At 35.6% G+C, this 17,591-nt stretch overlaps 1 protein-coding gene across 3 annotated transcripts in view; it reads right to left on the reverse strand.

Annotated features, from left to right (window-relative positions):
- The window catches only part of cntn5 (contactin 5), a 382,381-nt gene extending 365,175 nt beyond the window's left edge, over positions 1-17,206 (reverse strand). For all 3 annotated transcript variants that reach the window (XM_058751508.1, XM_058751507.1, XM_058751506.1), the window contains exon 1: positions 16,794-17,206. The gene's annotated coding sequence lies outside the window, so the exon portion shown is untranslated. The remainder of the gene's footprint in view (positions 1-16,793) is intronic.
- Positions 17,207-17,591: the final 385 nt, after the last annotated feature.

A 17,591-nucleotide genomic window follows, 5' to 3' on the forward strand; every position in this document is an offset into this window, starting at 1 on the left:
AGTTTTACATTTCAGGATAGGATGCTTTCAGAACTGTCATACCTATAACAGTTTTATCCTGGTTCATGTGAAAATGTCAATGAACTAAATTAAATATATTAAACTCTAACTCTTCTACATTCTGATGATATTTCTATTTTTGAACTGTACAATTTGCAGAGTTCCTACCAAGTGCATGGCCTCTCAAAAAGTCATGTACATTTTGTCACGCCTGTAGCACATTTCCCTATTTACAAAAAAAAAGTTGACATTGATATTTTCTTGATGGCTAGACTTTGTCTGCAGGGGTTTAGGATTCTACTCACAAGTGGTTCGATATACTGGTAATTAGTACTTTCTCTGAGAAGTTACATTTCACATTTTCACTGCAAATGTCACGTCCGTAAGGCTGGAATTGCTCTGTTTCAGCTAATGCAACTCAGAGCTCACTGGCATGATCGAACGGCCATGAAAATCCCCAAACAGACTAGATAAGCAAAATTACTTCCCAGACAGGCTTGATCTATTACATATCTGGACTGAACATTTTGTAGGGCATTTTGTGCTTCAGCTGAGACTGCTCTTCTTGTTAAAACCGAAGAACGGATGGCTGGTGCCGACTACAGGGAACTGTTGTAAGATGGTAAAAAACTGACACTTCAGCATTATCCTTCACCAAGACCAGCTTAGACTGGCATGGCCCTTCATGACGTTGAACAAAGAAAATCTTGCTTGATCTCAATCCAATTATTAATCAATTCAATATTATAGCGCATAAGTTCTAGAAAAGTTCTAAAAATGCTAAAAACTTTTCAAGAACCTTCTAAAGGTCACATGTGAACTTCTGCTTTAAAGTTTAACTAAGACCAGGAGATAGAACATGCTGCTGTTGTAAAACAAGGTATATGGTTTCTAACTGGGTCCTGAAACCTGCGTGAAAAAAACAACAACAACAAAAAAAACAGATCTTAAGGTAGCCAAGCTTATTTGTGGAACATGGTACAGTAGCTGGTTGTTACTGGACCAAGATGGTCTAATTGTTCATCATACTAGTTTGGACCAGCTAGAAACCATCTGTGAGTGTTTTCTAACCAGCAATGTCTTAAACTTTATTTTGAGAAAATGTAAATGTAGCAATTTTAATTCATTAAAATTATATTTCAAAGACTTAGTACATGCCAATAAATAAATTAAGTTCCAGAAATAGTGTGAGAGGTCAAAAAGTATTACAATAACGATTTTTGTCAGTTTGAACCTATTTGCATCAAACAACACAAATGTTCCAACTATTCGTCCAAATGCATGTGACAGGATTAACTAGAATCCCAATGTAAGGCCTGTTTTCTGGGACACAAGTGTGTGTAACACAGCCTGAGAAAATATGTTTTCATTGTTCCATATCTCAGGGGGAAATTTATGTACTTTTTTATTCCTATACTGGTTTTGACAAAACTGCTATTTACCCACAAATAGAGCTATTAGCCCAATGCATGCTGTTGTGAGCGTCTGTTCAGAGCTTTGAAGAAACAGCTCCTTCAATCAGTCAATTCCTCGTGAGACCTACTGAATTATCAAGAGATTGCAAAGCCTTCACGCCATCATGGTGAAAGCTGTCATCTTTAATTCCAAAAATATCTTCAAATCTTTCTTCTTGAAAGGAAAAAAGAGCTTTTGTTCGATGTTGAGATGTTAAAACATTTTCTCCGCATTCGACAGGCCCATGCATAACTACCACTTTGTTTGTTAACTTTGGTTAGGTGTCATGAAGTAAAAATCAACTACTTTGTACAGCACTTACACTATTGTTCAATTTTAATTCATGTTTGTTCATAATACATGAACTAAAGTTAATTTATACAACTTAAAATTTCATGAAAGTGTTAGCATATGTAGAAATTACCATTAAGCTAGATAAATTAATACTGTAGGGTCTTCATTGTTTGTTCTTGACATCTAATGCATTATCTATTGTTAACAAACTGAACTTTACTGCAAAGTGTTACCAATAACTATGATAGTAGAATTGTCAAACTCTACTTAATATTGTGAAATTATTAAAGTCAGTCTGAAATAAAAATGGACCCATTCTGCTATGCTACAACCACTTTTCATGATCCAATCCAGCGTTATTATCATTAACTAAAAGTACAACTGTTAACTGAATTGTTAAAATAAAACAAAATAAAATAAAATAATTTAAGGCAAGCTTTATAGTTTAGTTTTGAATATAAATTTGAAGCACTTAAATTACAATCTGAAAATAAATTAAAACTAAAATTAAAATTAAAAAAGTAAAAATAAATTGTGCAAAAATTGTAGAAAAAATGTGCAAGCATATCAAAATTACTAAAACATAAACTAAAATTACAATGAAAACTAAACATATAAAAACTCAAAGCGAATTCATAACATAAATAATGTTAGTACAGAAACAATACTAAAATAACACTGATCCAATCAATTTGTGATGGATAACTTCAAGTCCCCCTACATCTCACTGAAAAATGTCACAGTATGAAAGTAAAATGGGTTGCACGTGTTTCACGTTGACTTGATGCGAAGTCTGAAACAGCAGGCATAAATATTCACTTTCCCAACATCAGTGTCTTTGTCTTGCCTTACATCTCGCTGACAGAGATCCAGCCCTGCCCCACCTCACAGCCTGCTATTTGACTTCCTCCTGCACCGGAGAGCCTCTCATTACTGTCCCTCCAGCTTTCAGATCCGCACCTGCCACGCGCTTGTTAGACCGTTCAAAAATAACACATCAAAGCGAGAGACTCTTTAACACAGCCTGTCCAGATAAGGTCGCTTCTCTGTCACATGAAATCAGGACAGAGCGAGAGAAAGTGGAGGAGCCCTTTCACAGCCAGAGGGTCCACAGGCACCATTATCATCGCTGGCGTCGCATTTCATGTGACAGCACAGCAACGGCATCTCCACCCAAAAACCGCACTTACGCCAAGAGATGAAGTGAGCAATCGTGTTTGGAGGGAGCCGAGAATCACAGATGAATGGGACAAAATTACATTGCAGGACTAAGATTAGACTGTGTGCTAACAAGGGCTGGTCAATATAGCTAAACATTATGTATTTTATACAGTCCATTTTTCAGCAGTGATGATATTTGTTGCATCCACTTGATTGGCTCTATGACTCTCTCTCCTCTCCACCTGTAGCTGGTGTGTGGTGAGCCCACTGTGGCTGCCATCGCATCATCCAAGTGGATGCTGCACACTGGTGGTGGTTGAGGAGACCCCACATGATTGCAAAGCGCTTTGGGTGTACAGCAATACACAATAAAGCACTATATTGTTTTTTATTTATTTATTTATTTATTTTTAATCAGAAGAAGCACCATTTCAACTAATTAGCCACTGTAGTCAAAAAATAAAACTATAACTTTTTTTTTACATTTTATTAAAAGGCATGCTTTCCACTGTTTTTTACTAACAAATCCCATTTATTAATGTGATAATTTATCATTATTGGAATATTCATCATATACAGTATATACAACAGTAATAAACAGCTATAATACTACCTACATATAATACTACAAACATTTAAAACTACTTAAAATCTTATCAGTTAAAATCTTATAAATTACTGCTTGCAGATTTATAAAACAGACAGATCACAGGTACTTTCAGGTACTCAAAAGAGGTTGAGGGAAAAGCTGTATACATTTGAATTATTTGTTTATTTTAAATAAGGATTCACATAATTAATATAATAATACGTATAATTAAAATTAACTTATTTGGCTATTTTAGCATAGATTTACGTAGCATCATTAAAAAAGTTTCACACATTTTTTTTTTCCTCAATCAGTGTGAAATGTTGGAAAAAATGCAAATATGCTGTTTTCATATTCAATTTGGTCTGAACGAATTTATCAGGACGATAGAATAGTTGGTGGGCCTCATGCATGAAACAATTACTCATGAAGTAATTTTTAAAACTATTCATGATTTCAACAATTGACATAAGATGTTATGGTCTCTTTTGGATTAACCACTGTATTCCTGTATTCAACTGTATTGTATTCCTCCTTTGTCAGTCAATTATATAAAACATATGTAAAACAGTACATAATGGCACTATCAATGCCAAGGTTTGATTTTCAGGAAAAGCAAGAACTGATAAAATGTATAACGTGAATAAATTTAAGTAGCTTTGGATAAAAGTATCTACCAAATGCATAAATGTATACAAAATGCACCTTAAATACAAATACACCTATCCATCTAGCGACCTGTGAGTTTTCCAAACATGTTGAAAGAATTTTTAAATTCCACAACAGTACAGTATGTCACATTGAGCTACTGGTTACATTACATTTGGAGCCATAACCTTTCCAACAAACCAATATATGCCACAATGACGCAACGTTTGTGTCTTGATTTGTGGACCTTTCCCAGTCCTATTCTCCTCTCCAATTGTTTCCTGTCTCACCTCAAAACGTCCCATCAAAACAAAACCTGTATTGCTGAAGAAAAACAGTAGGCCTACCGCTAGAGTTTACAATCCAGCAGTGCTACATTCTTTCCTATGATAGCGATCTCTTTAGTCTCTCATTGAAAGTGTCTCTAAGCTCTCTTATCTCTCCGCCCTCCAGACACTTCTCGTCAGCTCACTCTCCTAAATCTACACCTAATCTCAGATTTATCTGGGATCCAAAATTTGCTCCCATTCCAGGTGTTCACACAAAGCTTTTTGTGCTTCCCTTTAAAGCAGGGCTGTGGTGTAAAGCTGAACTGTTTACCATGGAACAGATAACTGCCTCCGCACGGTAACGGACCCCATGCTGACATCTCCCAGTATGACCAGTTAAGAATAATTCAAACTGATTACACTTGGAGGCCTCCGTAAACAAAGGGCTTCAATTAGGTCTGCATCTGTTGAGGTTGTAGAGTTTCACTTTAAATTCAAAACAAGGGAGACACGTTCACATCGCATTTTCCAAATGTGCTTTTAATATTTTATGCAAACCAAATTACTTGGGCCAACTGTCAAATAGCTAAACCTCTGCGTTATTACCCGGAGTTGCTTTAAGGTGCCGCCAAGCGGCAAATAATTTGAAATCAAACTGAGAGTATTCATTTTTCCCATCGTGCCGTGAATTGCAGTGCAAAACTGACTCGATCCAGTCAAAACGGATGGAGTCTCGATACATCAGTGAGCTTTTATCCACCTTTTTCCGAGGTGTGATTGAGTGTCTTGTTTGGGATCTATCCCAATCTTCCTGCCCTTCATGACATTGCTCCACTGAAAAGAGATACAATTAAATCTGAAGTATCTTGTGAATATCTTTTGTACGTGTTCTTCCTGGCGTTGTAACCCTGCACAGGCGACTGCCTGAGGCTATTTGTGAATGATATGCGTAATGGGAACATGGTAACCTGAATGCCACCATGGAAAGGGGAAAATTGGGTGAATCAATCATGTCGGGTGAGACACATTTGCTCAAATGCAGTACAGGGCTGAGTATTGAGAATTTTCTGCATTGCAGTTAATGGTGGGAGTGTAAACTTGACCCTTTTTACCTTCTGTATATGTTACTCCAAAAAAGGTTGTCTATACCGAATATCCTTTTGGATACGAAAACTTTCAATACTTTCAGAAAGCTTAGTGTTCCCATTCAACCCAAAGTATGCAACCATGAAGTTCACAACTTTGATTCATGGAAACATTTTTAGAGTCAGTCACCTATTTTCATGAGACTGACCACTCAGTATTAGAAAAAAAGAAATCTACTGTCTACTGTACACTTACTTCCAACCCAGGCTCATTGGAATGACAACATTTCTGCAACACTGATATTACGTACCTCATAAGTATCATTTTTCAAATCTTACAACATGATAAAATTGTTTTGAGGTCATAACATAATACTGTGCAAGGAATTCTGTAAAAATTAGGCTTTCTTTATCGAAACTCTGGCCCTGTAACTCATAATTTATGTGAAAAGGAATAAAAGTTGCAGAATAAACTGCATCTAGTGTTCATTTCAACTGGCAATGGCATTTGTTCATAAAGGTACGTTTTTTTTTAGTTTTGCAGAAATGTGGGTAGAAGCATGTATTTCCAATGAGCCTAGGTAGGTTACTTTTAAAATGCCATAAATAGAGAAACAGCCCTTTTTGTATTTCTAACCTTTGGCAAAGTGACATCCAATTTTTTGGGCAGTAAAAAAGCAGAAGCAATAAAATCATGCACTTTGAGGAGTCACTAATACATATGCAAGTGTGTTAAATTAGTGCTTCTCAATTTTGGTCCACAAACACTGGACTTCACTGTTTTCACAGCATAAATGGAGAAACAGCTTTTCTTTGCAGGCATAATGGTGTAATTGTGTCATCTACAAGCAGGGGTAACTGTCAATCAGATAAACTTTGACCTCCTGTTTAAATGATTCTGAATCCCTCAGTTTAATCCCTCCCCTCAAACCACTGCCTTCATTCTGGTATGCCATTTTTCACAATCCAATCAGTTCTTGACAAATACAATTAAGGCCTGCCCTACATTTTTCTCATTAAATATGCTGTTTCACTCAAATCACATCAGATTATAAAATGTGATGCGAACAGCATTCACCTTGATTTGAACAAAAATGTACTGTTAAGGCATTGCATATTTTGATACAAATGTTACATTAGGTGTTTCCATCCACCTTTTTATGCACATTTTGGGATATCACAAAGAAAAATGATGAATGGAAATGCCAAGATGCACATCAATTCTAAAAGTGTGCATACAAAACTGAGTTGGATCATTTTTTATCCGATAAGAAAACAAACATGAATCAACAAACACAAAACAGAATCCTCTTTGAGATTTTCCATACAATAAGCCAACATATGCTGAAGCCATGAGACTCTGATACTGTAGATGTACCAGTCTGAGCCAAATATCATTAGGTCAGAAAGTGAACTGCACTTCTGGGCAAGCGACCAGGTTCACCTCCCCTCCGTGGCATCTTCTGCCTGGAAATAACTGCTTGTGACAGAAGATGGAGTGACTTTTCAATGCAGTTTCCCATGTGAATGGTTAGAGAGGTTAGTTTATACCTTAAAGTGCCTCTTATACTTAGAGTTTGCAGATCAGATGTTTGTTTAAAAGTTAGCCTACTTTCAAGGCACGTCAAAAATCCTCTTTGTTCTATACTTTAAAGCCTTACTCTAAAATAATCATATAAAATGTGCTCTCAGGGAGCACTGGAAGCTTCCTTGTGGTTCAGAGCACTTAATTACATCTGTTGACTATCTTCATATTTCAGTAATATTTGTTAAATCACTTGAAGAAGATCTTATAGATGCTTTATATGAAATGTAAGAATTTTTACTTTCACAAGCAGTCTTGTGGTTTAAGCTGGAGTGGGGGAAAACGCCCCCCTACAATTTTTCGCAAAGTAGCCACAAGATAAAATCAAGATACATTTTTATTTTAAATATGGACTACGTTGGCAAAAGTGATGTAGAAGTTTTCACCATGACGCTTACACTGGTGATGTACCAGAGACAAAACAGATTTCACTGTAAATGATCTAATTTTCAACAGTAAAAAACATAAGTTTTAAAACGTTTTAAAGCTTGTTGTTTTGTAAAACATCACAGTTATATATGATATGGGAACAGTAGTGCCTGTATGTGTCATTTAAGAAAAATATAATTATATTCTCAGAATGACATATTTTTTTTTCTGAAACATAGTCAATGGGGTAAAACGCCTCCTTTGGTACAAATTAGATTTTTGTTAAAAACCTAAAAACTTGAAAACTCCAGACATTTTTTATACTTGGTTTGTAATTTATGCCATTGTCACTAAAACTATGATCAATTTTTTCGGACACATTTAACTTTTGTTTTACCAAAAAAAAATTACATAATCCTTAAGGTGGGCATTTTCCCCCACTCTACCTTACTCTACCTTAGTCGAGTGTCAAGAACTCAACCAATAAATGAACATAACACCTGTGTAGAGTGTTAGATTAATGTTTCTCAATCTGGTCCACGAACAAGGTTGAGAATCACTGTTTCCACAGCTATCTACAACAAAAAACTATCAAGTCTAGTAACCTACCAATTAAAAGCACAGCATACACTGAAATTGAACCAGCCACCAGCCGCAAACAATATACTGTACACATCTTCCCCTTTCCCATCTATACTCCACTCATGATTACCACATATATAGGCATGTCTGGTCTCAGAAAAAAAAATAATTATTATTCTAAAATGTCTGATTTTCAATCAAGGACTTGATTCAGAGAATTCTAAATCTAAGTTCATCTCCATTTTTTTCATATAATAAGCATCTTCAAAATGAGCAAGCAAGACAGAAAGAACCAAAAGAACTGAAAAGCTACTATACAAGAATAGACACACTTACAGTTATCTTGACAATGTCAAAATGTCTTCAAAAGCAGGCGCACAGCACATGAAGGTTATTAAGCCAAACCATAATCCAAAAACGAAGATTTAGTCAGTGAAGACAATAAAAAAAAACACACAAAATAGGCAGGCAAACATAATTTAACAAGCCTTTTTGTGCTGTCTCTTTTGTGATGAAAAATAAAGATTCAGAGATCTATTATAGATGCATTCACCAAGGCATGCAGACCTACAAGAATCAGATAGGGAAATGAACTTTTGAAATCAGGTCATACATATTTATGTCAAGAACTGAGAGTGACCGCTCTGATTAAGAGGCCTGTGGTCATCATCAGGAAAGAGTTGATGTGTCTGAATGACAAGCTGTCTAATTATTTGTTCGGGAGTTTGTATCTCTGAGCTACTGTCTGCTGACTGTTGAAGCATCAGGTCAGTGGCGGGTTGAATGTATAACGCTAATAAATCATTCTACGGAATGTTCTATTGGCCAAGCATTTCAATACGTCCAAGATGAGTCATCAGTATTGTTGTTCCATTTCCCAGCAAGAGAAAGACTGTGCATTTTAATTGCATACATCTGCTAAAAGATGACTTTATTTGCATCTAGGAGTACGCTCAAAAATACTACAATGTAGTGTGTCTAGACAAATAAAATCGAGTCTACTAACCAGGCATAGACCGACTAAACCTACTGCAACACAGACAGACTTAATCTACTCAATTTGCAGACTCTCTCATAGCCATAAGACTCTTCAGTTCTTTCACATCTCGCAATATATTTAAATATATTACCAGCACTGTGAAACTAAGAATACATTTTATATGACATTTCACCTAGATGATTTCTTAAATGCATTAGCAGCTATTAAATGATTTCATGAATCAGAATATACATCTAATGCGGGGATTATAAACAACAGCATAAGCAACTGCCCGGAACATTACTTTTAAGATCTTTACTTAAGGCTCCTGCTGCGAGAAATCCTGCAGACATTCTTGTCCATTTTCATTTTATTAGTCGCATATCTCAGTCAGTGGAAAGCCCTCCAGGTCCTATTATCTTATCTCAGGAAAACGCTGCTGGTTTTCCCTCTGCATGTTGACACAGTTTCCTCAAGCCTCACAGTGCATCTGTCACTTTCAATTAGCCCTGATCTCTGGACCGCTGGTTGATGTCAATAACCTTTAGGTTGGGTGGGCGGTATGACCAAAAACTTATGTCACTGTCTGAGTAATTTTATAACAGTATATGACACAATACACTGTCATAATACATTAGTATACTATTAAAACTACTAATATAAACTAATATTATAAAATGAACAGTTTGGAATCTCGAAACAAATCTTGATACATCACTAACCCAGTATATAATGGTTTCTGCATAAATATTAAGCAGCACAAGTGCACTTGAGCAGCGAATCAGTATTATGGATGATTCTGAAGGACTCCCTGGAAGAAGAGGTTTTATATCTCAATGGGACTATCCTGGTAAAATAAAGGAAATAAGTCATGTGACACTGAAGACTGGAGTAAATTGCATTTTCAAATGGATTACAATAGAAAAAAAAACAAAAAAAAAACGTTATTTTAAATTGTAAAACATTTTCACAATATTTGTTTTTACTATATTTTTCGAGCACATAAATGCAGCTCTTGTGAGCGTAAGAGACTTCATTAGAAACATTTAAAATGCAAGTAAATACAGCATTTCTATATTATTTAATTATAAAATATAAATTAATAATAATAATTTATTAATAAAAGATCAATTCTAAAAAATATTATGCATGACATAGTGTATTTCAACAATCAACACATTATAATGTTTTATTATAATATATTTCAAAAATAATTAATTTTAGGAATTTAATTTCACTTAGTCAAAGCCATGTTAGCCATGCTAGAAGCAACCTGGCACTATAATGTTTTATGTATTTATTTATTTATCTATCCTTCCTTTCCCCCTAAACCTATTAAAATGGACTTGGGGTAACTCACAACAGTGTAGAGAGTGACAGGTTTATCAGATAACACCCAATGTAAGATATGTTATCCCATCTGTTTACAATATACAAAGACCAGCCTCACAAACTTTTATTACATTTTGTAATACAACATTGACCATTTGACACATGCACAGCCACATCACCACAAGGTACAAGTACTATTCACAAAGCACTCACCCACATACTCATGTGAGCACTGGAAAACTGCCGGGTAACAACTTTTATGATATTTGGCATTGTAACACTGGTATGTTACTTTTTTTATTTATTTTTTTTATTTAGCATCAACTTTGTGCCAAAGTGGAAGTGCCTTTGACAAAGCAAGCTCTGACTCTGACCCATGTGACTACACATAAGTTGTATTCTATTATATTTTGGTACAAAACCATTATGTTTTATATACTGTAAGATTGGATTAAAAATCAAAATGTAGATTGAGACATCAGACAATGTCAAACTGTGATGAAAATTCAAATCTAAATTAAACTGCTGTGTGAACTTTAAGGCATATACAGTGAACTGATATTACATTAATAAACGTACTTTAATAGACTTTGTCTGTAGGGATATGTTCAAAATGACATTTTTAAATATAGAAAACAGTAAAGCCTATCACCACAGGCGTCATTCAGGGTAGGGACATGTCTCCACTACTCTTTGTCATGGCTGATTTGGTCTCCACCACTTTTTTTTTTTTTTTTTTAATAGCTCACGGCAGGGATGTTTCTAATACAGAAGCGTGTCCAATTGATGAACAGGAGTTTTCATTTTGTTTAGTGGATATTAAAATGAGAGGTGATCCGGCACTTGAATCTGTCGTTTTAATCCCCACTCATGATTTACTGTGCATCCACTGACAGTTTCAGTTTATTAAAACAAAAACATTATATTAAGACGGCTTAGATGCAGAATCTCTTGTGTTCCCAAACAACCAATGAATCATCTTGCTATCCTCAAGCTGACATATACAATAATTTACAAATCTCAAAATAAATTCAGTTGGAGCACTTGAATATCTGACAATGGTTTTGTACATTTAGCAGTCATGATATTATCAATTGTCTCTTTCAGTTTACAATTCAGATTTGTTCTTTATCACAGGCCTCATCTAATTTCGCATAGATCGTTTATTTATTTATTTAAACTGTAAATTAGCATAATAAAATATTTAAGTACAGGCAAATTAAAGGGATAGTTCACCCAAAATAGAACATTTGGAAATGAGAAATTTACTCACCCTCAAGCCATCCAAAATGTAGGAATGTTTGTTTCTTCATCGAAACAGATTTGGAGCAATTTAGCATTAAATCATTTGCTCATCAATGGATCATGTGCAATGAATGGGTGCCGTCAGAATGAGACACCAAACAGCTGATAAATACATCCACTACAATAACCCACAAGTAATCGACACGACTCCAGTCCATAAATGTACATTCTATGAAGTGAACCTTTTTAAGAGCCAACTTCTTTAAGGCGTTTAACTTTAAACCGACCATAATCTATTACAACACTTTCTTCGCTTAAAAAGTCTGTCCCTTCTTGTCCTCTCACATCAAAATCCACCGATAGGCTATATTCTGTTTAGAATTGTTTTGAGCTGTTTCCACTTGTAAAGGATGCTTGATCTGGGCATATTTCTGTCCTGATTTGAGCAAGATTACTTTTTTTCTTTTCACTACAGAAAACAATATTATGAATAGAGGACTAGTATTTTAGGTAGAAACGATTGAAGTTAAAAACATCTTGATGGAATCTTACAACACACAACTTTTTGTTTTACAAGACATTGATAGACTGATGGATTACTTGTGGATTATTGTGACATTTTTATCAGCTGTTTGGACTCTCATTCTGACGGCACCCATTCACTGCAGAGGATGCATTGGTGAACAAGTGATGTAATTCTGAATTTCTCCAAATCTGTTTTGATGAAAAAAAAAAAAAACTCATCAACTCATCTTAGATGGCCTGAGGGTGAGAACATTTTCAGCAAATTTTTATTTTTGGGTGGACTATTCCTTTAATATTCATGAGCTACTAAATTTTCATGTAACATCATCACAACCAGAACATCTTGCCAACACATAGACACACTTCCAAATAGCTTCAACACTGTCCCCACTACATTTTAATGAACACATATGCACCACTCAACTTACCAAGACAGAGTCAAGGCCAGAAAGACACATTTTCTCATACTAATCTAGCTATGCAGCCTCTCTATAAGCCCTCTCAGAGATACAGGCTAAAATTATTTGAATACCATTTTAGAGTAATTTACATCAAAGTGCATGGTATTCAGTAGCAGCTCTGAACCCAGAGGAGATGGGCATATCTGACCTCACGTTTAATAGCTCAAAAAGCATATACTGCCTTAGTACAGTCAAATACAGTAGTATGCGTCCAGTGTGTTTTGTATGCGTGTGCTTCTGTGTCAAATAGAGAGTGAACTTAGGCAAGTGCAAGAACTGTATTCCTTATTACAGCACATACCAGAGGGAAAGTCTTTTTTTTTTTTTCTTTTCTCAGCAGAACACATACTAATGATGGCAAAAGTACTCCATTGAATCTATTTACAGATATTTCACAGTTAAAACTCATGTTTTTATTTGAAGTCATCCAGTGCATAAGTAAACAGTTTTTCTTCAGCTTATTATTATGCAGAACATGCAATCATCTACGCCTGTTTGTTACCAAATTGTGTGGCTGTTATGTGTTTGGCTGAAATACACAGAAGTAGGATGAATGTGGGTGTTAACACTACAGCGCAATTAGTAATGGGCATTAGCTGCATCTGCTTTGAGAACGTTCAGATAAAAAACTGCTCAAACTCTTTATTTCTCCATTTTACTTATGACACTTCATAAATGCTAAATCATTTATAGTGCAGACACATTTAAATTAAGCAATATCACACAAGCAAGAGTGCAGCGGTACTGTAATCACAGTCTGATATTCAGAACAATGCCATGATTGTGAGTGTGCTGTTTATTTCATGAAAAGGTTTAATACATAAACAAGTAATTAATACTGAATAACTCGTTTCAGTAGGATTTTTTTTTCATTCAGATGCATTACATTGATCAAAAAAAATAATAATAATCTTTACTTATTCCTTCCTTTGGTAGTTTGTATTTATTTGAACAATGCCTGAGACTTGGTGTTGCAAGCACTTCGTATGTCTGATTGCCTCTTCAAGATTAATCGCTCTATGTATTCCCCAATTGTAAGTCGCTTTGGATAAAAGCGTCTGCTAAATGACTAAATGTAAATGTAAATGTAAAAAACCAAACAAAAAAACCAAACATATATATATATATATATATATATATATATATATATATATATACACATTTTTCTCCTCTTTTTGAGATGAAATATGCCTTGGACATTTATTTTTTTGTTTGGGAGATTTATCCAATTTAAGCTAGTTTCAAAGATAAGCAAAGCTTTAAGAAGTGTAAAATATTGCATTTAGGGAAAGATAGAAATATTGATCCAAGTAAAAATGCAGCTTCTTCAAAACAACATTTTTTCAGAGAGGTAATGCATTTCCATTTGATTCTTATTTTCCTTGCTCATATCAGGGTCTGTGCCATTATGCATCTTCAATGATTTGCACTGCGAGTTACTTTTGTCTTCTCAGAAAAGAGTGACTTCCATTTGCTTTAAAGTACTGGCATGGAAAACAAGACATGGAGATGTGAGAAACAACAGAATCCCTGACATGAAGTTTCTGTAAAAGCCTCTTTGAAGACTCCACATGAGCAGGTAATGTGAGCAAGTGTGTGTCTGCGGTGTTAAGTCTCCTGAATGAAGGTCTGACCCAGTTGGAGAGTGTCTGAGGTGTTGCTAAGTAACTACTCAAACGGGTCATGCACAGGAGCCGTGGCCACACCGGGGGTGGGGGTTATAACACCATGCCACTCCATTCAATTTTTTCTTATAATTTAAAATATTGAAATTAACTGAAACAAATGACTGCACAGACAGGTCTGCCTTTTACTTATCTTAAACTAAGTTACCCTTCTACATAAACTTGCCTCAAAGTATTTTAAGTTAAAAATCCCCTGCAGAAACACTACAATAACAAGCTTTCACTGTTTACAAATGAAATTATTAGTGAAAACAACATGAATTTAATCAGAGTCCATTTGCCACGACTTAATTACCTAAGTCTTTTAAGAATTTACTCACATTTTCACTGTTCATTCATATCCTCTAATAAAACTTGGTGGACAAAACACAAATAAAAGCACAGCAGTGCCACTGAATTTCATTAATTGCACCCTGCTGCAACGCTTAGAAGATGAAAGAGACAATAAATGGAGACAGAAACGGATATTAATATCTTCTAATGCAAAGAGTGGCAGTATTAAGAGTATGCAAACATAACATCTCTAATATAATAACAACCAGACTCTAAAAATGTACGCAGACACTGTTTTCCCCCTCAGATCTTTAGTGTCTGGTATTTGGCTGGCCCTGATGTGAATTCTGTGGGTACTATAATCAAAGTACCCAATGAACGCAAGAAGCCTTTTTACGTTCCTACTGTGTGCGCAAAGGAGAATCTAATCAACTTGCTACCCACAAAACAGCAGGGTGCTCCGATTTCATATTTACTCGCAAAGCTAAAACAACCTCATTAAAGTGTTACACACTAATTTAACTGCGAAACAAAAGATAAATGAATGTACAAAGGAGACACATCTTTATGGATCTTAATATGTTCCAGGGAAATCGGATGACTGCTGGAGGCCATCGCGATCGAAAACATGTAATTTACTTTAAGAAAGTAATTGTGTCTTGTAAAAACTATCAGCGTTACGTGAACGCAGTGCGTGTAAATGTTAATACACAGTACTGTAGATTTGGCTAACACCTGCTGTTTAAAATGTTATCCAGTGTATGACACTTAAGAATCGAGTTTCCATGCAAATTCTAAACTGCATCATAGTGTAAAGAGAAAAACAATGGACTGATTTTATCTCATTGTTATGATATGCCATTTGAAATCTCAAACTGGGAATCAAAGAGATTTGTTCTTTATAAGATGTGACATTGTTCTTACCGCAGTTATGGCTGGAGTACCCGATTTGACCAATAAATTGTACTAGTCAAGTTGGTTCAGTTATTTGACTTGCACAAACTAATAATAATAATAATAATAATAATAATAATAATTTAGAGGATATTTTAAATTACCTGACATTTTACAACTATTTTTCAGTGTACTGACAGACTGGAAAACTGTCAAAGAAAGAGTTAACAGCCAGTTAACAAGCTTGTGAACCAAGATAAAAAAAAAAAAAAAAAAATCCAACAATACAAAAACAGTATAACAGACAGAAAAGTCTTCATTTTGAATGCGAGACATAAGAGCAAATACTGAAAGCTTATATCAAAATAAAGTTCAGTGTGAAAACTTTCCAGAGCTTGCTCATGGGACATTTCCATGACATATTTTCAGTCCGAAGGATAACATCGAAGAAAGAAAACATATTGTAAGGCTGAAAGAAAACAGTAGAAATGTTCAGAATTACACTATCATTTCATTGACTGATCTGTGACAACCAACATGCTTCTTGATGGACAATAATTCTAACAAAAATCTTTTTCGTTTCCCTTGTTTGAAAATAAACTCGCTCTGCTTCCAAAATGAATTGCCTTGACAGAGTTTCACTGTTACTGTTAAATTAAACCACTGTTAAAAACAATCACAGCTCATCTATTCCTCCCAAGAGTGAACAAATCACTAATGAGGTCAATAAAATCAGTCATCTGACAATTATAAGAGCATCGAGAGTAGAGTAACACAACAAAGTTCAATAACACAAGTTCAGTAACACTGCTAAAAAGTTTTCTAACACAACCTAGGAGCATGCAAACACATTTGTGAACTTATTCAAGGTTTCCAAACAGCTTTTGACTAATGATTTCCACAAATTGCTTGATAATATTGTAGAAATTGCTCTCACAATATCTCATAGTGTATATTCTTTAAAAAAGAAAATACAAATGTATGACTTTTTAAAATTTTGTTTTAAGTTCAAAGTCTTCTGGATGTGTGAAAATCCCAAATTATTTATTACTTTATTTTTATCTTATTTTTCTCAGATTTGTCATGACTGTGGAAACCCAGGTGACTATCCAAACATCTGGGTGAACATCTATGCATGTTCATAGTGCAGGCATGCCACCATTTCTGATCGTTTTAGTACCAGCTGCGCAACCCTAGTGCCATTTATATCAATACAGAGATGCAGTATGATATAAATCGACACTCGCTGTGTTTTAACAGTGTATCACTGTGCGACTCGCTTCAGGTGGGACACACGAAACTCTCAGAGCAGATGTAATTGCATTGATAAGCAGCATGTTCAGCAGAATCAGACTGACTTACTCTGGATGTTTGCGAGAAGAGAAACAGCCCACTCCTGCCTTCCTCTTCTTCCGTCCGTAAAGTGATGCTGTGTGCTCACGGAGTGTCAGATAGTGACAGGTTTTCTTGCACAAAGCCAAACATGGATAGAGAAAGAAACCCTGACGCTTCAATCCCGCAAGCTCGCTGTATCTCTACAGGACGCGCCGTTGCGCGCGGCAGCGCATCCTTCAAATGTGTACGAGGCGCGCGATCTCCTCCACCTCGCCGGCTGTGGTCCAAACCTCACCTTCGATTCCTCCTCAGACGCCTCTCTCCCTCCCTTACGACTGAAGCGATGTGAAACAGAGAGAGAGGATGCGCAGTGCCTGGCGGAGCGTCGCGTGCTGGAGTCTCGGGCTGTGAGTGACTGTTTGAAGCAGCTCGCGCGTCTCAGCCTAGTCCTGGGAAAAAAAAAAAAAAAAATTGCGCGCACCTAACGGCGGACTTCATTCAAATAAAAAGCCGTTTGATGTTTTAGAATGCATTTATAATGAAACGTGCCATCCCGAATTTATACATTTTGATTTCGATTTATACGGAAAATTATTTTTAAATAAACTCAGTTATAAACTTTATTAAAATAGCTATCAGCTATGGCACTGAAACAAAATCGACTTTGAAACGAAAATCTCTTGTACTCTATAAATTCCCCTGGGGAGGAGAAAAAAAGCTTACAACAGCTTAAACCAGATAAAACCAGCTTAAACCGCGGTTAGCTTAATGGTTTTAGATGCTCATCTAGCCTGGCCAAGCACACAAAACCTTTAAAACCAGCAA

Source organism: Onychostoma macrolepis, chromosome 18 (genome assembly GCF_012432095.1).
Source record: "Onychostoma macrolepis isolate SWU-2019 chromosome 18, ASM1243209v1, whole genome shotgun sequence".
NCBI classification, from domain to species: Eukaryota; Metazoa; Chordata; class Actinopteri; order Cypriniformes; family Cyprinidae; genus Onychostoma; species Onychostoma macrolepis.